The 15,658-nt window shown below is 38.2% G+C and overlaps 1 protein-coding gene across 1 annotated transcript in view; it reads left to right on the top strand.

Moving 5' to 3' along the window:
- The window catches only part of ZC3H6 (zinc finger CCCH-type containing 6), a 68,068-nt gene that overhangs the window by 11,931 nt on the left and 40,479 nt on the right, over positions 1-15,658 (top strand). The gene's annotated exons all lie outside the window — the stretch shown is intronic.

Here is a 15,658-nt window from a genome sequence, read left to right as displayed (position 1 = left end):
TTAAAATTTTAATGTATAAGGATGTTAATAATCTTTATATTTTAAGAGACTGTGAAGTCAAGTCTAGCTAACTTAGATCTGTAAGTTTTTAGCTATGGAAAGCAATTCTATTGTGTACAAGTTTCAGCCTGTGAAGGGAATTCATTGAAAATGCATAGAGATCAGAAGAACTAACACCTTTCTTGCATGGATTTTTCTTGATTATTGGCAGTTAACAATAAAATGTTATTAGATCACTGGTGCTTCTGTGTGGGGTTGAGTTTTTTATGATATCTCCTGTTAGACCCATAAGGGAGGCTGTGAGTTATTTTCTACATCCTCGGACTATATAAGATCCTCTTTTAAAATTATATTTTATATAAGCACATGAAAATGGAATGAAATAATGAATTGACATAGGAATTACCTACATATTTTAGCTGTACATTTAGTGCACAAAATATCCCTTTTTTGAATGCCAAATGGCCAAGTGTGAAAACCAATATTTGTTAAAGCTGGAGCAGAAGTCGGTATCATCATCATAGAGTAAACTTCTGGCATATGTGAAGATATGAAATGTTATCCCTGAAGTTATTATAATTTATTCTCAGAAATATTAGTAATCTTATTTTAAGAGTAGGACATTATAGTGCAGTAATGATAATTTTCTCAGTGCTGCCTGTTGCTAGATTGTTCCTATGATTGCTGTCATGCACATACAGACACTAAATTGAGGGTCACTTTCCACTGAAGTTAGTGGAATACAAAATAGGTGGAGGAACTTTCTTCCTCTAACGTCTTTATATGTGTCTGTGTTTATATGTGTGTGTATACAAATATGTATACACATACATAATATCTGGAGCAAAAATGATTATGTTGTACAGAACTTTTGGAGGTTTTCCTCCTTATAAAATTCTGAAGTGGTAGAGTTAACATTCTGCTTTTAATTTATCTACAAAAAAATGTGAAGAATTCCCGAATAAGATTTTCTCATGGAAGATTCATGGATTTTGAGTCTCAGAAAAAAAAGGAAGAAAAAAAATTCATGGTATAAAATAACTAAAAATTAAATATAGTCTTTAGAAATGATTTTGTTTAGTATAATTAATACTGGTATGACAACTGAATGCAATTGAAATTATGATATAAAATTTCTATTCTGCTTTGTATTTTTCGTTAAAGTTTTTATAATTGTCATCTGAAAAAGGATTTAATATTCTTCTTAAATTCATTAGCTAACTCTCTCAATATTATTACACTATTATTTGCCTATTTGAAAATTGTTACTCTTTCGTGCATAAATAGCATTCATAATCATTGTGACATTTTCTTCTTGCATTAATGTACATTTATACTTCATCTAATTGAGAAAATTTTAACATACAAAGTGACACAAAAAGATTTTCATTCCAAGTTTTATGTAAAACACCTCAAATTGGAAAATGAATATTCAGATACTGAGTAAATTTTTTTTTTTTTTGAGATGGCATCTAACTCTGTCACCCAGGCTGGAGTGCAGTGGTGAGATCTTGGCTCACTGTAACCTCTGCCTCCCGGGTTCAAATTATTCCCCTGCCTTAGCCTCCTGAGTAGCTGGGACTACAGGCCCACAACGCCACGCCCGGCTAATTTTTGTATTTTTTGGTAGAGACGGGGTTTCACCATGTTGGCCAGGCTGGTCTCCAACTCCCAACCTCAAGGGATCTGCCGGCCTCAGTCTCCCAAAGTGCTGGAATTACAGGTGTGAGCCACTGCACCTAAATGACATACTTGAAAAAATATTCTCGGGCCGGGTGTGGTGGCTCACGCCTGTAATCTCAGCACTGTGGAAGGTTGAGGGTGGATCACCTGAGGTCAGGAGTTCAAGACCAGCCTGGCTAACATGGTGAAACCCCATCTCTACTAAAAATACAAAAATTAGCTGGGTGTGGTGGCATGCGCCTGTAATCCCAGCTACTTGGGAGGCTGAGGCAGGAGAACTGCTTGAATCCAGGAGGCGGAGGCTGCAGTGAGCAGAGATTGCCCCACTGCACTCCAGCCTGGGCGACAGAGCGAGTCTCCGTCTCAAAAAAAAAAAAAAATTCTCACTTTCTGTTGTTGTTGTTTGTTTAATGATTAATAGATGATTTATTTAAGCAAGAATACATAGTCATCATTGCCAGACTTAATATGACAGGTTAAATGTTGGACCCAATTTTCCTTCCCAGATAAGTTTTTCTTTCCTATCCCTGTCAGTTTTAAAAACATAATACCAGAGGAAGAGGGGCCCAATTCCACACAGAGCTCCCAAGAGTGAGTTTTTAGGAATGGGTCTGAAATTAGGAAAGACACTTGCTGATCTTGCATAGGTCCAGGGAATCAAGGCAGGATTTTCCATGAGCCCTCAGCAGTTAGGGTAAGCAGGTTTCAGCCAGGCTCTTAATGGTCAACCACTTGGCTTGCGCCCGCTGGGTTTCCAAAAATATGTCCTATTCGGCTGGGTTGAGGGCATAGTGGCCAGGGGCGAAGGAGTATACTTTGGGAACGACATCTTGGCGACCCAGCGCACAACTCACTTTTTTTTGGAAACAAGGTTGGCTCTGTCTTCCAGACTGGAGTGCAGTGGTGCAATCTCGGCGCACTGCAACCTCCGCCTCCCGAGTTCGGGCGATTGTCCTGCCTCAGCCTCCCAAGTAGCTGGGACTATGGGCGCACACCACCACGCCCAGCTAAATTTTGCATTTTTGGTAGAGACGGGGTTTTGCCATGTTGCCCAGGCTAGTCTTGAGCCTCCTGGGCTCAAGTGATCTGCCCGCTTTGGCCTTCCAAAGTGCTGGGCTCATAGGCATGACACTGTGCCTGGCCAGATTTTTGTTATATTGTTTAGATATGATGGTAACTGAATGATCATGCAATCTCTGACCATGTGACATTCAGGGATACCAAAAATGACTTGAGATGGGCCAAGGCAGAATTGGAGAAGCATACTTTGGCTGAATACTTAGGCCAAAGTATAATTTGGAACATTTCTTTTAAAAAATCTACTCCCCTATGCCCCCCACTTGCAGTACCTTACAATTACAGTTAATCTAGTAGCAGATACTGGATTGGGATATTAGGTATTTACAGACCAAATGCCCATTGGGATATTACTAGGTAACAGGCAGTTTCACTCTGGTTCATTGTAGATTCATCCAGTAAGCATTTCTAGAGAACTGCTATATGAAAATATTGTGGAAAGTATCAACTTTTTAAACTTTTGATGTCATGACACCTAGAAGATTATTTTCTGATACTCATATTCTAAGGGAATTTTGTTTTCTGAGATTTGTTTCTGTGGAATTTCTAGTTCCCCAGTCTGCACTGAAAGCCTAAATCAAGAGGATAATTTGAAAGGTAATGAAAGTAAATCAATTCTAGCTTAGATACCCAAGAGAGTAAATGAAATATAAAAATAATAACTTTTAAAATGTCTCAAAAAAAGCTATGGCAAGCTAATTCAGTTTGATTTATTCATGCAATAGTCTGTCTCTGCTTATGACATAAAGTATAATATATTTTAGGAATAGTGTGGTTTTCTTCATGATGTCAAACATACAAGCTTATGGATATATTTAAAAATTCTTAATTTTCTAGATTAATGTTCAGCACTACTTCTTCCATCTTGCATTGGATGGGGGCAGATAATTAATAATTATCAGATATTTTCTTACCAAAAACAAATTTGTTGGAAAAAAAATTTTTTTTTTGAGATGGAGTCTTGTTCTGTCGCCCAGGCTGGAGGTGCAGTGGCTCGATCTCAGCTCACTGCAAACTCCACCTCCCGGGTTCACGCTATTGTCCTGCCTCAGCCTCCCACATAGCTGGGACTACAGGCGCATGCCACCACGCCCGGCTAATTTTTTTGTATTTTTAGTAGAGACAGGGTTTCACTGTGTTAGCCAGGATGCTCTAGATCTCCTGACCTCGTGAGCCCCCGCCCCCGGCCGTTGGAAACATTTTGAAGGAACTCTTTGTAAATAAAATACATGGCATGCCTTTCTGTTTTACTATACAGTTGCTGATTTATCCTTTAGTTGGTTACTTTGAATCATCATTAACATCTGTTGTCACCATAATCCCTGTGATCACTAGATGTCATACTCCATTTTATGTTTTATTGTTGCCTTGGGGAGACTTTGAGAGTATGAGAGGTGTTCATGCAGACTGCTGCTGAGTGTTGCATAGAGATGGAATAAAGTACAAATACCTTCAGGAACAGACTCCAAACTTGGTCTATTCCAGCTTCCTTTCATTTTTTTTTTTAAACCTATTCCAGATAATTTTTCATTGGTATTCTCTGAAGGAAAATAGAGAAATTTCCTCTTAGAATCCCTTCTCCTTGGATTTGTAACCTTTCCCAGTTCATTTCTGTGGAAGTACTTGTAGTCCAGCATAGTAATTCTATTCAGATATGTATAGTTCAGTTAAGTCACGAAGGGAAAGGAAGCTTTCGTTGAGGGCTATCTACTAGGTGGTACAGTGCTAGGTAATTAACTTTATCTCAATCCTTAAACAACTCTGCAGTGGTAAGGGTGATTAATTCATCCCATTTTGTAGAGAAGGAAACTGAATGTTAGAGGGATGGCATAATTTGTTCATGTTCATATAGGTAGTACATTGGGAAGCAGAATTTGAACACAGATCTTTCTGATTCTAGAGCTTCGTGTTCTTCTACCTTGCTATGATGTTAAGTAATTAGTTTTAACATGCCATTTAAGTTTAAAGCCTTAAGTAGTCCTTTTAAGAAATCTTTTGTTGCTGGTTATTCTCATTTAACACTCCTATTTTAATTTCCAGGTTCAGGTGACCTCACTTTGCCAGAACCGTGGGTCTTCATGAAATAAGAGATTTCATTTGGTTTTTGTTTTGGTTTGGATCCTCTCTAACTTTAGGTAGAAATTGCTGTTAGGGCAATCACCTACCTCACTATATTCCACTCTCTCTTCTGGATATTGGTGCTCAGCCCTTTTTTGAACTGCAAACCTTATTAATAAAATAGTTTTCATTCTTTGAGCGTTCCTCTTCTCACCGCCCACCCCCCCGCCACCACCACCCTACTGACTTTGATGAGCTGAACTGAACCACTCTTTTTTTTCTTTTTTTTCTTTTTTTTTTTGAGACAGAATCCCGCCCTGTTGCCCAGGCTGGAGTGCAGTGGCACAATATCGGCTCACTGCAACCTCTACCTCCCAGATTCAAGCGATTTCTGGCTAATTTTTGTAGTTTTAGTAGAGACGGGGTTTCACCATGTTGGCCAGGCTGGTCTCGAACTCAAGTGATCTGCCCACCTCAGCCTCCCAAAGTGCTAGGGTTACAGGCATGAGCCACCCGTGCCAGGCCCTGAACACTTTATTTTTATTTTTCTTTTTTTTTTTTTTTGAGATGGAGTCTCTTGCTCTTGTCGCCCAGGCTGGAGTGCAGTGGCGCGATCTCGGCTCACTACAAGCTCCGCCTCCCGGTTTCATGCCATTCTCCTGCCTCAGCTTCCCAAGTAGCTGGGATTACAGGCGCCCGCAACCACGCCCAGCTGATTTATTGTATTTTTTAGTAGAGACGGGGTTTCACCGTGTTAACCAGGCTGGTCTCAATCTCCTGACCTTGTGATCCGCCTGCCTCGGCCTCCCAAAGTGCTGGGATTACAGGCGTGAGCCACCGCGCCGGCCCTGAACCACTCTTCATCAACTTATCTGGGACCCTGAAATGAAATAGGATGACCCATTTTCTAGCTTTATATGATTTTCTGGCTTCATATGGTTAAATATTTTTACCGTTTTTTGTTTGTTTTGTTTTGTTTTGTTTTTGAGACAGGGTCTCTGTCACCCAGGCTGAAATACAATGGCCCAATGACAGCTTACTCTAGCCTCGACCTCCCAGGCTCAGGTGATTCTACCACCCCAGCCTCCAGAGTGGCTGGAGCCACAGCCACGCACCTAACACCTGGTTCATTTTTGTATTTTTTTATAGAGACGGGGTTTTACCGTGTTGCCCAGGCTGGTCTCACACTCCTGGGCTTGACCAGTTCACCCTCCTTGGCCTTCCAAAGTGCTGGGATTATAGGCATGAACCACCGTGCCCAGCTTTTGAAAAACCTGTACAATAAAAAGTTTGGACTAATGTTCTTTGAGCCCTTAAAAAAATGCTATTCAATTAAAAAAAAAAAACCTATAGTGTCTTATAACTCCAAATCCCATACTGTTACCCAACTGGTCTGCCCTGGTGACCACCATTTCCTGACAAGCATTCAAATAACTCCTGAGGAATTGAAGAAATTCACATTTATGACCCAGTGGCACTGGCCTTGTCTCAGTTCCTATAGTGTGTCATACTGTGTTCTGCACAGAAGTTGTGCTCATCCTGTTCCTTTGTTTGCAGAGGTCCCTTCCCCATCCCCTGTCTCTCAGGCAGACTCCTCATCTCAGTTTATTTACGACTTCCTCAGGGAAAGCCTTCCACACTTCCCTGACGGATGACTTTCCCCTGTTGTGTGTGCTCACAGCACCATTTACCTACTTCGTATACTTGTGTGGTTATTTTATGTTTATTTGTGTGATTCTTTGATTGGTGTCTGTGCTGCCCCAAGATTAAAAACTTCATGAGAGAAGAAACCATGTCTTTTTCTTGTTTTCGTTTGCCATTGTATCCCCCCTGAGAACATGGTGAATAAATACGTGTTAAATGAATGAATGGCCTTTTTTTTTTTTTAGCTGGAAGGACATAAAATTCTTACATATAGTTTTTAAGAATTATGGCTCCATATATTTTGGATTTCATCTCTGGATTAAGTCAGAATGTCAGACAATTGTGTACTTGCACAGTAGTACTTTGTTCCTTTACATAATTGTTTTTTCTTAATTGAACTTTGGTAGTGTGCCCTTGGCTCAAATTGGCATATGCTGTAAGCAATAAAATGTTGCATTGATTGTATGGACACTCTTGAGGACAGTGTCTGCCATATCAAGTACTATCCATTATATCAGGTAATATCGTCATTATGAGGACCCAGAGGAGAAATTTCTCTCTGATCTTACTCCCAGAAAAAAAAGTGTGCTTTTCTTGAGCAACTGGTCTGTTTTTGTCTCGGAAGCACTGTTGTCTTAGGCCTAACTTTTGTTTCCTGAAGCTCAAAGCCAGATTTGTGACTGACATCTAAAAATTAGCTAGGGGTTTCTGGCATACCCTGTGTAAGCTAATCTCAGTTTTAGTTTCATCTTAATCTCTAGAATTTTAACTGTGATTATGTGATTATTTACATATTTTATAGTTTGTTCAATAAAATACTTTTTTTTTTGGAACAGAGTCTCACTCTGTCGGCCAGGCTGGAGTGCAGTGGCACGATCTCAGTTCACTGCAATGTCTGTCTCCTGGGCTCAAGCAATTCTCCTGCCTCAGCCTCCTGAGTAGCTGGGATTATAGGCATGTCCCACTATGCCTGGCCAATTTTTGTAGTTTTAGTAGAGACGGGGTTTCACCATGTTGGCCAGGCTGGTCTCAAACTCCTGACCTCAGGTAATCCGTCCGCCTCGGCCTCCCAAAGTGCTGTGATTACAGGCATGAGCCACCGCGCCAGGCCTCAATAAAATATTTTATAAATACCTTTAAGGAATAATACAAACACCACCAGAGCTTAAATAAATAAATGTAAATCAGTCTGCTTGCTGGTTAAGTAATGAGTTCAGTGTTTCTCTCCGCACAGAAAGTGGGAGAGATAGATGAAGAAGAAAATAAAGCTTATTACATGTTGGGAAGGATGCTAGGCACTAAGTTCCTTTTTTTGAGACAGAGTCTCATTCTGTCGCCCAGGCCAGACTGCAGTGGCTCGATCTTAGCTCACTGCAACCTCCGCCTCCCAGGTTCAAGAGATTCTCCTGCCTCACCTCCCAAGTGGTTGGGACTACAGGCACCTGCCACCGCGCCTGGCTAATTTTTGTATTTTTAGTAGAGATAGGGGTTCACCATGTTGACCAGGCTGGTCTCGAACTCCTGACCTGAAGCGATCTGCCCGCCTTGGCCTCCGAAGTGCTGCGATTACAGGCGTGAGCCACTGTGTTTGGCCAGTTCTAGGCATTAAGTTCTAATTGGTTCATTTGGGGACTCGAAATTCTCCATTTTATTTTATTTTATTTTTTCTGCTTTTGTCACAAAAGCACAGACATTGCTTAACAAAGAGGTCTGAGATGGGATATGAATGTTAAGCTCAGGGACATAGGGTCAACACTTCTGAGTGCACAGACTGGGAACCTGGCAGAGTTTTAACAATCCCCTCCCCTATTTTCACCATCCCTTAGTCCTGTAGAAGTAGAGCAGATGATTACGTATTCACTGCTATATGGCTTATTACCTTTGTAGGAATTCTAACTGAAGGGCTTGGCATTTGGCCTGACTGAATATCAGAATCCCTTTATTTTTTGTTCCATTGCAAAATAATTTTTTGTGCCATCAGTGAAATAACAGCTATGCAGTGGCATATACAGCTCTGGAGACCAGGCATTAGAAGACTGTGAGACAAGAATAACTAGAACGATGATAAGGAGACACTGGAAGTCACTTCAGATTGATGACCAAAGATTTCCTTATTTTGACCAGGAGGTCAGATCTCAAGGGTCCTTCTGAGTCCACTTTTGATTAGCCAAATTGTCTTTTCTTTCAGTTTGACTATAGGTTAGTCAACCTTCCCTCCACATTCATCAGGGAATGTTAGCAATATGTGATATTTTTTTCTTGGTGTACCATTAAGCAATCTAAAGCTATGCTGTTACCTGTAACCACTTGGATTAATTATTTTAGATTAGTTGGTTATACTTCTAGGGCTTTATGGCTTTATCTTTTCAGTCAGCGTTATTAACCAAGTTTTGATAGCTTTTTCAAGTTTTGTAACCCCCATCCAGGGAGATCAGTGTCCTCTCAGACACTCCCAGGTAAGCATGATCTCCTGGAAGACGTGAGAAGTCTCTTAAATCATCTAATTATTACATTGGAGCTATATAATAACTCCAGTATACCTGGAGTTATTATGCATATATGCAAGTTAGGTTCTAATGAGGCAAATGTAAGTAAATATGTTGTTGATTCAGGAGGTAAAAATTAGGAGAGCCACGTGTAGTTTTAAAAACAAAAGAGGAATTACTTGTAACAAAAGTAAGTAAGAAAGGAATTCTCAGTTATCTCTTGGGTAGAGATACCTTGCATAGAGTTCAGCAAAAATTGCAAAGGTTGTCATAGGACTATGGAGGCCATTAGGCTAATTAAAATTTATAATATTGCCCATATATTTGTACTAAGTCTCATTCCTGAAGGATTTTATATTTGGGTTGAGGCTTTGAGAAATTCTAAGACTGGCTTGAGCAGTAATAACAAACCAAGTAAAAATTGCCATGGCTGTAAATAGTCAAAAAGGGGTAAGCTAAGTTTCTGCAAACTAAACAATTTCAGAGGGTGTAAGAATGTATTGGATAAAGGATGAAGATAAAAAGCACTTTGAAGACTATTGATACTCATCAGATTTTACCACTGATAATTTTTCAAGAGGAACTGTTTATGAAACTGTAAAGAGAAAATGGAGATACAAAAAGCCATCCAAGATGTAAATGCCGAAGGCCAAGTTTTGAGATAAACAGAAAATCACGAAAACTCATGTCTGGTGGATCTTCCATGGCCCCAGTGTGAGCAGACAGTATTTTCCTTGAGGAGAAATACTAGTTTGGTGGGGGTAAGGTAGGGAGTTAGTTTAAGGATTAATCAAGAGAACTATACATGTGCTATTTAGGTTGAGGGAAAAGATCAGAATAGGCATGGGCAAAGCCTAGACTCAAATCAAGTTATCTATCAAGCAAGCTGACATATTCAGACAGTTTATTAATTACTTAGACAAATGCATGATCAGCATAGTGTCAGCTCCTCATGTCCCTCATCCGCAGGGTAACACTGAAACTAAACGGGGCCACATGACAGGTAACATGAGTGGTGGGCACTCTGGCGGAGGAACAGTTTCCATCCTGTAGCTAAGTAGTTTTTTAGCCTACAGCTACATCCTAAGGAGTGGGCAAGGTGGTGAATCTCAGACCTCATGGAACCAGGGAAGGTGGATGAGAAACTGCCTCCCAGCAGGCTCCCACAAAATATGGAGGTTGGTAAGAAATAGCCTTGTAGCAGCACCTCACAATACTGCCTATCTTTCCATATTCTGAAGGAACACAGAGCATTCTGCCAAGGCTTAGGTCAGCCTATCGTTGGGCTTACGTAAGTGGCCTATGTGGAGGCATGCAAGTTTTCCAGGGCACCAGTACAGAGCAGTTATCCTACCTTAGCATCTATAGTAAGGAAGAAACGACCGTGTGAATTAGTACAAAAGCATGAAAAGAAAAATGTTATAACTAATCATTTCAAACATCTAGGAAATTTTGTTCTGTTGGTCTTAGGATAAGCATTCTGCTTCTATTAAGTTGTTTGCTCCTGGACTACAAAGAAATCCTAGAGATTCTGACACAGTCACTTGGCACATTCTGAAGATTGTCTTTTTTTGTGGTGATCATATTATCCCAAGAAGTTTGCATTCATGAGTAATGTCATTGTACTATCATCTATCAGGAGTACTTGTATAGTCTTTTATAGAGGCTTTTGTGTTTCTTCCAGAAGACTCAGTTTCTGATCTGTAGCTTGTAACAGGAGCCTTTAGGCAAGCATAAAGAAAAAGCAGAAACTACTGTGGAGGTAAGACTGAATAGTTGAGGTTAATTTATTTTAATAGCCATCAATATCAGAGTGGAAAAAAGTAGAATCCTCTATTAAGGCATATCAGTTTGTAAAGATTTAATGAATAATTACCTTAGAATAAGAACATCATGGGTGACGAGGGTACTGACCATTTTCAGAGTCTTGAATTTTTATACCATAGTGTATTATGATTTTCCCCAGTTGTCTCAATCTAGATACTTAGATCTAGAGAAAAAATATTTTTAACTATTTTTTAAAATAACAGCTTTATTGAGATACATTTCACTTTTAAAGTGTACAGATCACTGGTTTTTAGTATATTCAGAGTAGTACAGTCATTACCACTATTTAATTTTAGAACATTTTCACCACTCCACAAAGTAACCCTTTACCCACTAGCATTCACTCCCTATTTTTCCCTCTAATCTACCTGGCAACTCCTAATCTACTTTGTATCTGTATAGATTTGCCTAAGATATAAAATCTTTTAAAATTATTGTTTATTAACTGGACAGTTATTTACCAGTCATTGGTACAAGAACATGAATATGCTCCTTTTTTAAAAAGGACATAATCAGTCTATTGTGTTTATATTAATAAAACGTCACATATATAATTAATTGACTAAGGAACTTATCTATTTGATGTATTACATTTTTTAAAGTCTTGTGTTTAGTAAACAAAACAGCTCTTATATAATAGTATTAAGCTAGTTCAAAATCTAGAGAATGATAAGAACTCTTAATTATTTCTGTTACCTCTTCTAGGTATTTCCCAAGATCACTAGGTTAGTATCTGATACATTACTAGGTGTTCAATTAAGAAAGCTTTATTTTATTTTGGTGATAGAGCTGGAATTAGAATCCAGCTTTCCTCCCATGAAGTCTCCTTCTCTTTCCATTATACCACACATGCTTTCCACATGCGTCCAAAGCTGACATTTCAAAGGGTTTGGAAGCAGTTCATAGTGTGAATTATTGTTCTCTATTTCCTCTTTCTCTTGCATTTTTTGTAGCCATACAAAAATATACAAGTTTAAATCTGCTATTATATGAATGCTGAAATGATAAGTAGGCTAAGGGAAAATAAAAAAAATTTTAAAAGCTTGCAGTGTTTTATATCTCGTAACAAATATAAATGACCCATATTTCACACTTAAATAATGTATGTAAAGTAGGACATGAGTTTATGGGCATTTTTAGCATGTTTACTTTGTTTTTAAATAGCTCTAGTTAAAATGCTAAATATGAAGCAGTGATTTCCAGATGTAATTTTTTTTATGCTTTAAGGAGCTCACGTTGAAGGAGAGGCGCAGTAAAAGAAAGGATAAACACTTATAGATTTTTTTTGTCATTTGTGTTTTAAATTTTATTGTGGCATAAATGTAGATAGCAAAGTACACAATACTTAAATGTATAACTTGATGGGTTTTTACAAATGTGTATAATGTATATATAGTAATCACCACACAGATTAATATACAGAATATTTCAGTACCTCAGAAGTTTCCTTAATACCCCTTTTTTGTCACTTGCACTCGTGCAAGAGGTAATCACTATTCTGACTTCTGTTATATATTGGTTTGTCTGTTTTCAAAGTGCATATACATGAAATCATACAGTACTGTCTTGTGTCTGGCTTCTTTCACTCCTCATTATGTCTATAAGATTCCTCTATATTTTTTTTTGTAGCAGTTGTTAATTTTTTCTTTGTAGTATTCTATGATATAAATAAAGCATAATTTATATATCTATTTGCCTGTTGATAGAGATTTGTTATTTATAATTTTTTACTATTATGACTACAGCTGTCAAAAACATTCTTATACTTGTCTTTTGGTGAATATGTGCACTCATTTTCTCGGATTGTAAGGTTTTGTAGTTTATAAAAGTTCAAAACATTTTAATTGAAATAGCCAGAATGCCAAGACTGCCTCATAAGCAATTTTCAAGTCTAAGTGAATATTACCTCTCTGATTTTATAGTAGAAGCTGGGGAAAATTCCAGTGACTTTACAGCCACTTTAGGGTCGTATCATATGCCTCTTCTATGATGCAAGAGTTATGGGTATTATACATTCAGGGATTCAGTAAATAGCAAGGTGCCATGCTAGGTGCTAGAGATACCTCTGTAAAAGACAGTCATACACCCTGCTTTCACCAATGAACAAACAAGTCATTTGACATAATGTAGAGTGCAATGATAAGAGAAATGAGAACTAGCAGAGGAGTACTTAGAATGAAGCATCTCACCTAAATCTGGGTAGTAATGGGAGACATCTTGTAGGAAATGACATCTAAACTGCATCCGAAATACTGAATTGGAATTAGCCAGGTGAAAGAGGTGTGGTGAGGCTGGTGACGTGAGCTGGGCATTGAGAGATTTTAGGCACTTTTTAAGGCTTGTAGACTTGAGAAATTGAAAGTAGCTGGGTGAGCAGAGGGAACCATTGAAGATTATCTTTTTATTATAGAACACCTCAAAAAGAATAGAATGAATCCTCGTGTACACATCCCAGTTTCAGCAGTTACCAACTCATGGCCAATCTTATTAAGACCACGTCCACTATCCGTAGTGGATTATTTTGAAGCAGATTTGAGATATATCATATCATATCATTGAAGATTTATGGCAGGAGAATGACATGATCAGTTTTGTATTTAAGAAATTACACATACCTGGTAATTCTAAATTACCTTTAAAATGCCCACACCATAGTTTAGTTGTTTTTCATTTGCTGCCATTTATACATAGATAGTTACCTTTCTGCATGTACTATTTGTAGTAGTTTGCACTTTTTCAAACTATAGTGTTTTGGAAGTATGATTAAATGTTAAAATTGTTTTATGTATTCATCTTTCCATGTGTATCGGTTGGTTTATTTGCATTTTAAAATACTATTAATGAATATTTTGGTTTCTATCTATAAAATGTCATAATCAATATAAAAGTCAGTTTGTTTCTAGGATTCAGCCTCCATAATAGCAAAGATACTAGTATTTGGAAAGAAATTAGATTTATAGTTTTACTATGAATCTTTTTTACAGATTCAAGTTGAGGAATTGTTTTGTGGCTTGAGTTTTGTTACTATCTGTGTATGAAAATTTGGTTTTTTGTTTGTTTGTTTACTTAGTGTTTGTTGGTAAGAATTAATATTGACTGGCTGGGCACGGTGGCTTGCACCTGTAATCCCGGTATTTTGGGAGGCCAAGGCAGGCAGATCACTTGAGGTCAGGAGTTTGAGACCAGTCTGGCCAACGTGGTGAAACCCCCATCTCCATAAAAATACAAAAATTAGTCGGATGTGATGGCGTGTGCCTGTAATCCCAGCTACTCGGAGGCTGAGGCAAGAGAATCGCTTGAACCTGGGAGGTGGAGGTTGCAGTGAGCTGAGATCGTGCCACTGCACTGCAGTCTGGGTGACAGAGTTAGACCCTGTCTCAAAAAATATATATATACATATAGATAGATATATTGCTTTTTAAAAAATTTTTTATTTTTTTCAGATTATGAAAAACATTTGTATTAAATATGACCAACAGTACTAGTTTTGAATAAAATGTTTTACACAGATAAGTTTAAAAAAATAGTATGACCCCAATCCAAAAGAAGGACAGTGACACAAACAGGCAAAGTATGCAAGCAATATAACAGGCAGGGAAAATTCAACTTCACTAGTCATCAAAGAAAGTAAAATTTTAGACCTATTAAGCTGGCAAAAAAAACCAACTGAAATTCCACCACCAACATTAGTAAAGTTGTAGTAAAACTAATCTGCTGATTCACTGCTAAAGATGATCTAAATTGGTGCAGCCCTTGTGCAAAGCATCATGGCGATACACGTCAAAATTCATGAGCATGGTAATTTCTGTAGACCAGAAATCTCACTCTTAAGTAAGCCCCATATCAAGAATAAAATTCAACCAAAGAATTACTTCATGGTTAAAAATGCTTATTGCCGAGTTATCGGCAAGCAATCAAATGCCCAGCTCTATGTGAATTATTTATGATATAAAAGAACTTGATCAAATGAATATACAGCCATGAAATGTAAAATATTTAAGTACAAAATACAAATTGTCGTATGCACACCAACTAAAATTTCTGAAAATACGTAAGCACAGGAAAGGGAACAATACAATAAAGAAAAAAGTTATGATTCAAATGAAGAAATGTTTAATTATTTGATACTGATACAGTATTTTTTAACTTAAAATGAGACAGATCCTTATGTGCCTTTTGAGGTTTCCCTTTAAGCCACATGCCTGTATTATCTATTGAAAGAATTATTTTTTAGAAATAAAAATAAAAAAAGAATAATTTGGCCGGGTGTGGTGGGTGGCTCACACCTGTAATCCCAGCACTTTGGGAGGCCGAGGCAGGCAGATCACGAGGTCAGGAGATTGAGACCATCCTGGCTAAGACGGTGAAACCCCGCCTCTACTAAAAATACAAAAAATTAGCCGGGCATGGTGGCGGGCGCCTGTAGTCCCAGCTACTTGGGAGGCTGAGGCAGTAGAATGGCATGAACCCAGGAAGCGGAGCTTGCAGTGAGCCGAGATGGTGCCACTGCACTCCAGCCTGGGTGTCAGAGTGAGACTCCATCTCAAAAAAAAAAAAAAAAAAAAAAAATTTAAGAACTGTATGCATAGGGACAAGCCATAAGCTGCACCAACTGGATCCTAGATCCTCTTTCCCCAAGGGCAGCCCATTCTTGGTTCTTAGATTGCTTTTATTTTAAAACTATAGCTGTCTATGAGCCACTAAGTTAAAAATACCTTCCTGTAAGTCGAGTGTTTCATAGAGCATTTTAGTTTAATTCCTTTTTTTGAAGAAAATTTAGTAGATGGTAACTATTGCAGTACTTTGGGATAGCACTGTATTTATTCATGCATTCATTTTGTGAGAATCAGTGATTTTAATCTAAGAGGTTTGCAAACTTCGGC

Source organism: Pan paniscus, chromosome 12, assembly GCF_029289425.2.
Source record: "Pan paniscus chromosome 12, NHGRI_mPanPan1-v2.0_pri, whole genome shotgun sequence".
In the NCBI taxonomy this organism is placed as follows: Eukaryota; Metazoa; Chordata; class Mammalia; order Primates; family Hominidae; genus Pan; species Pan paniscus.
This window is presented reverse-complemented; position numbering and strand designations above follow the sequence as displayed.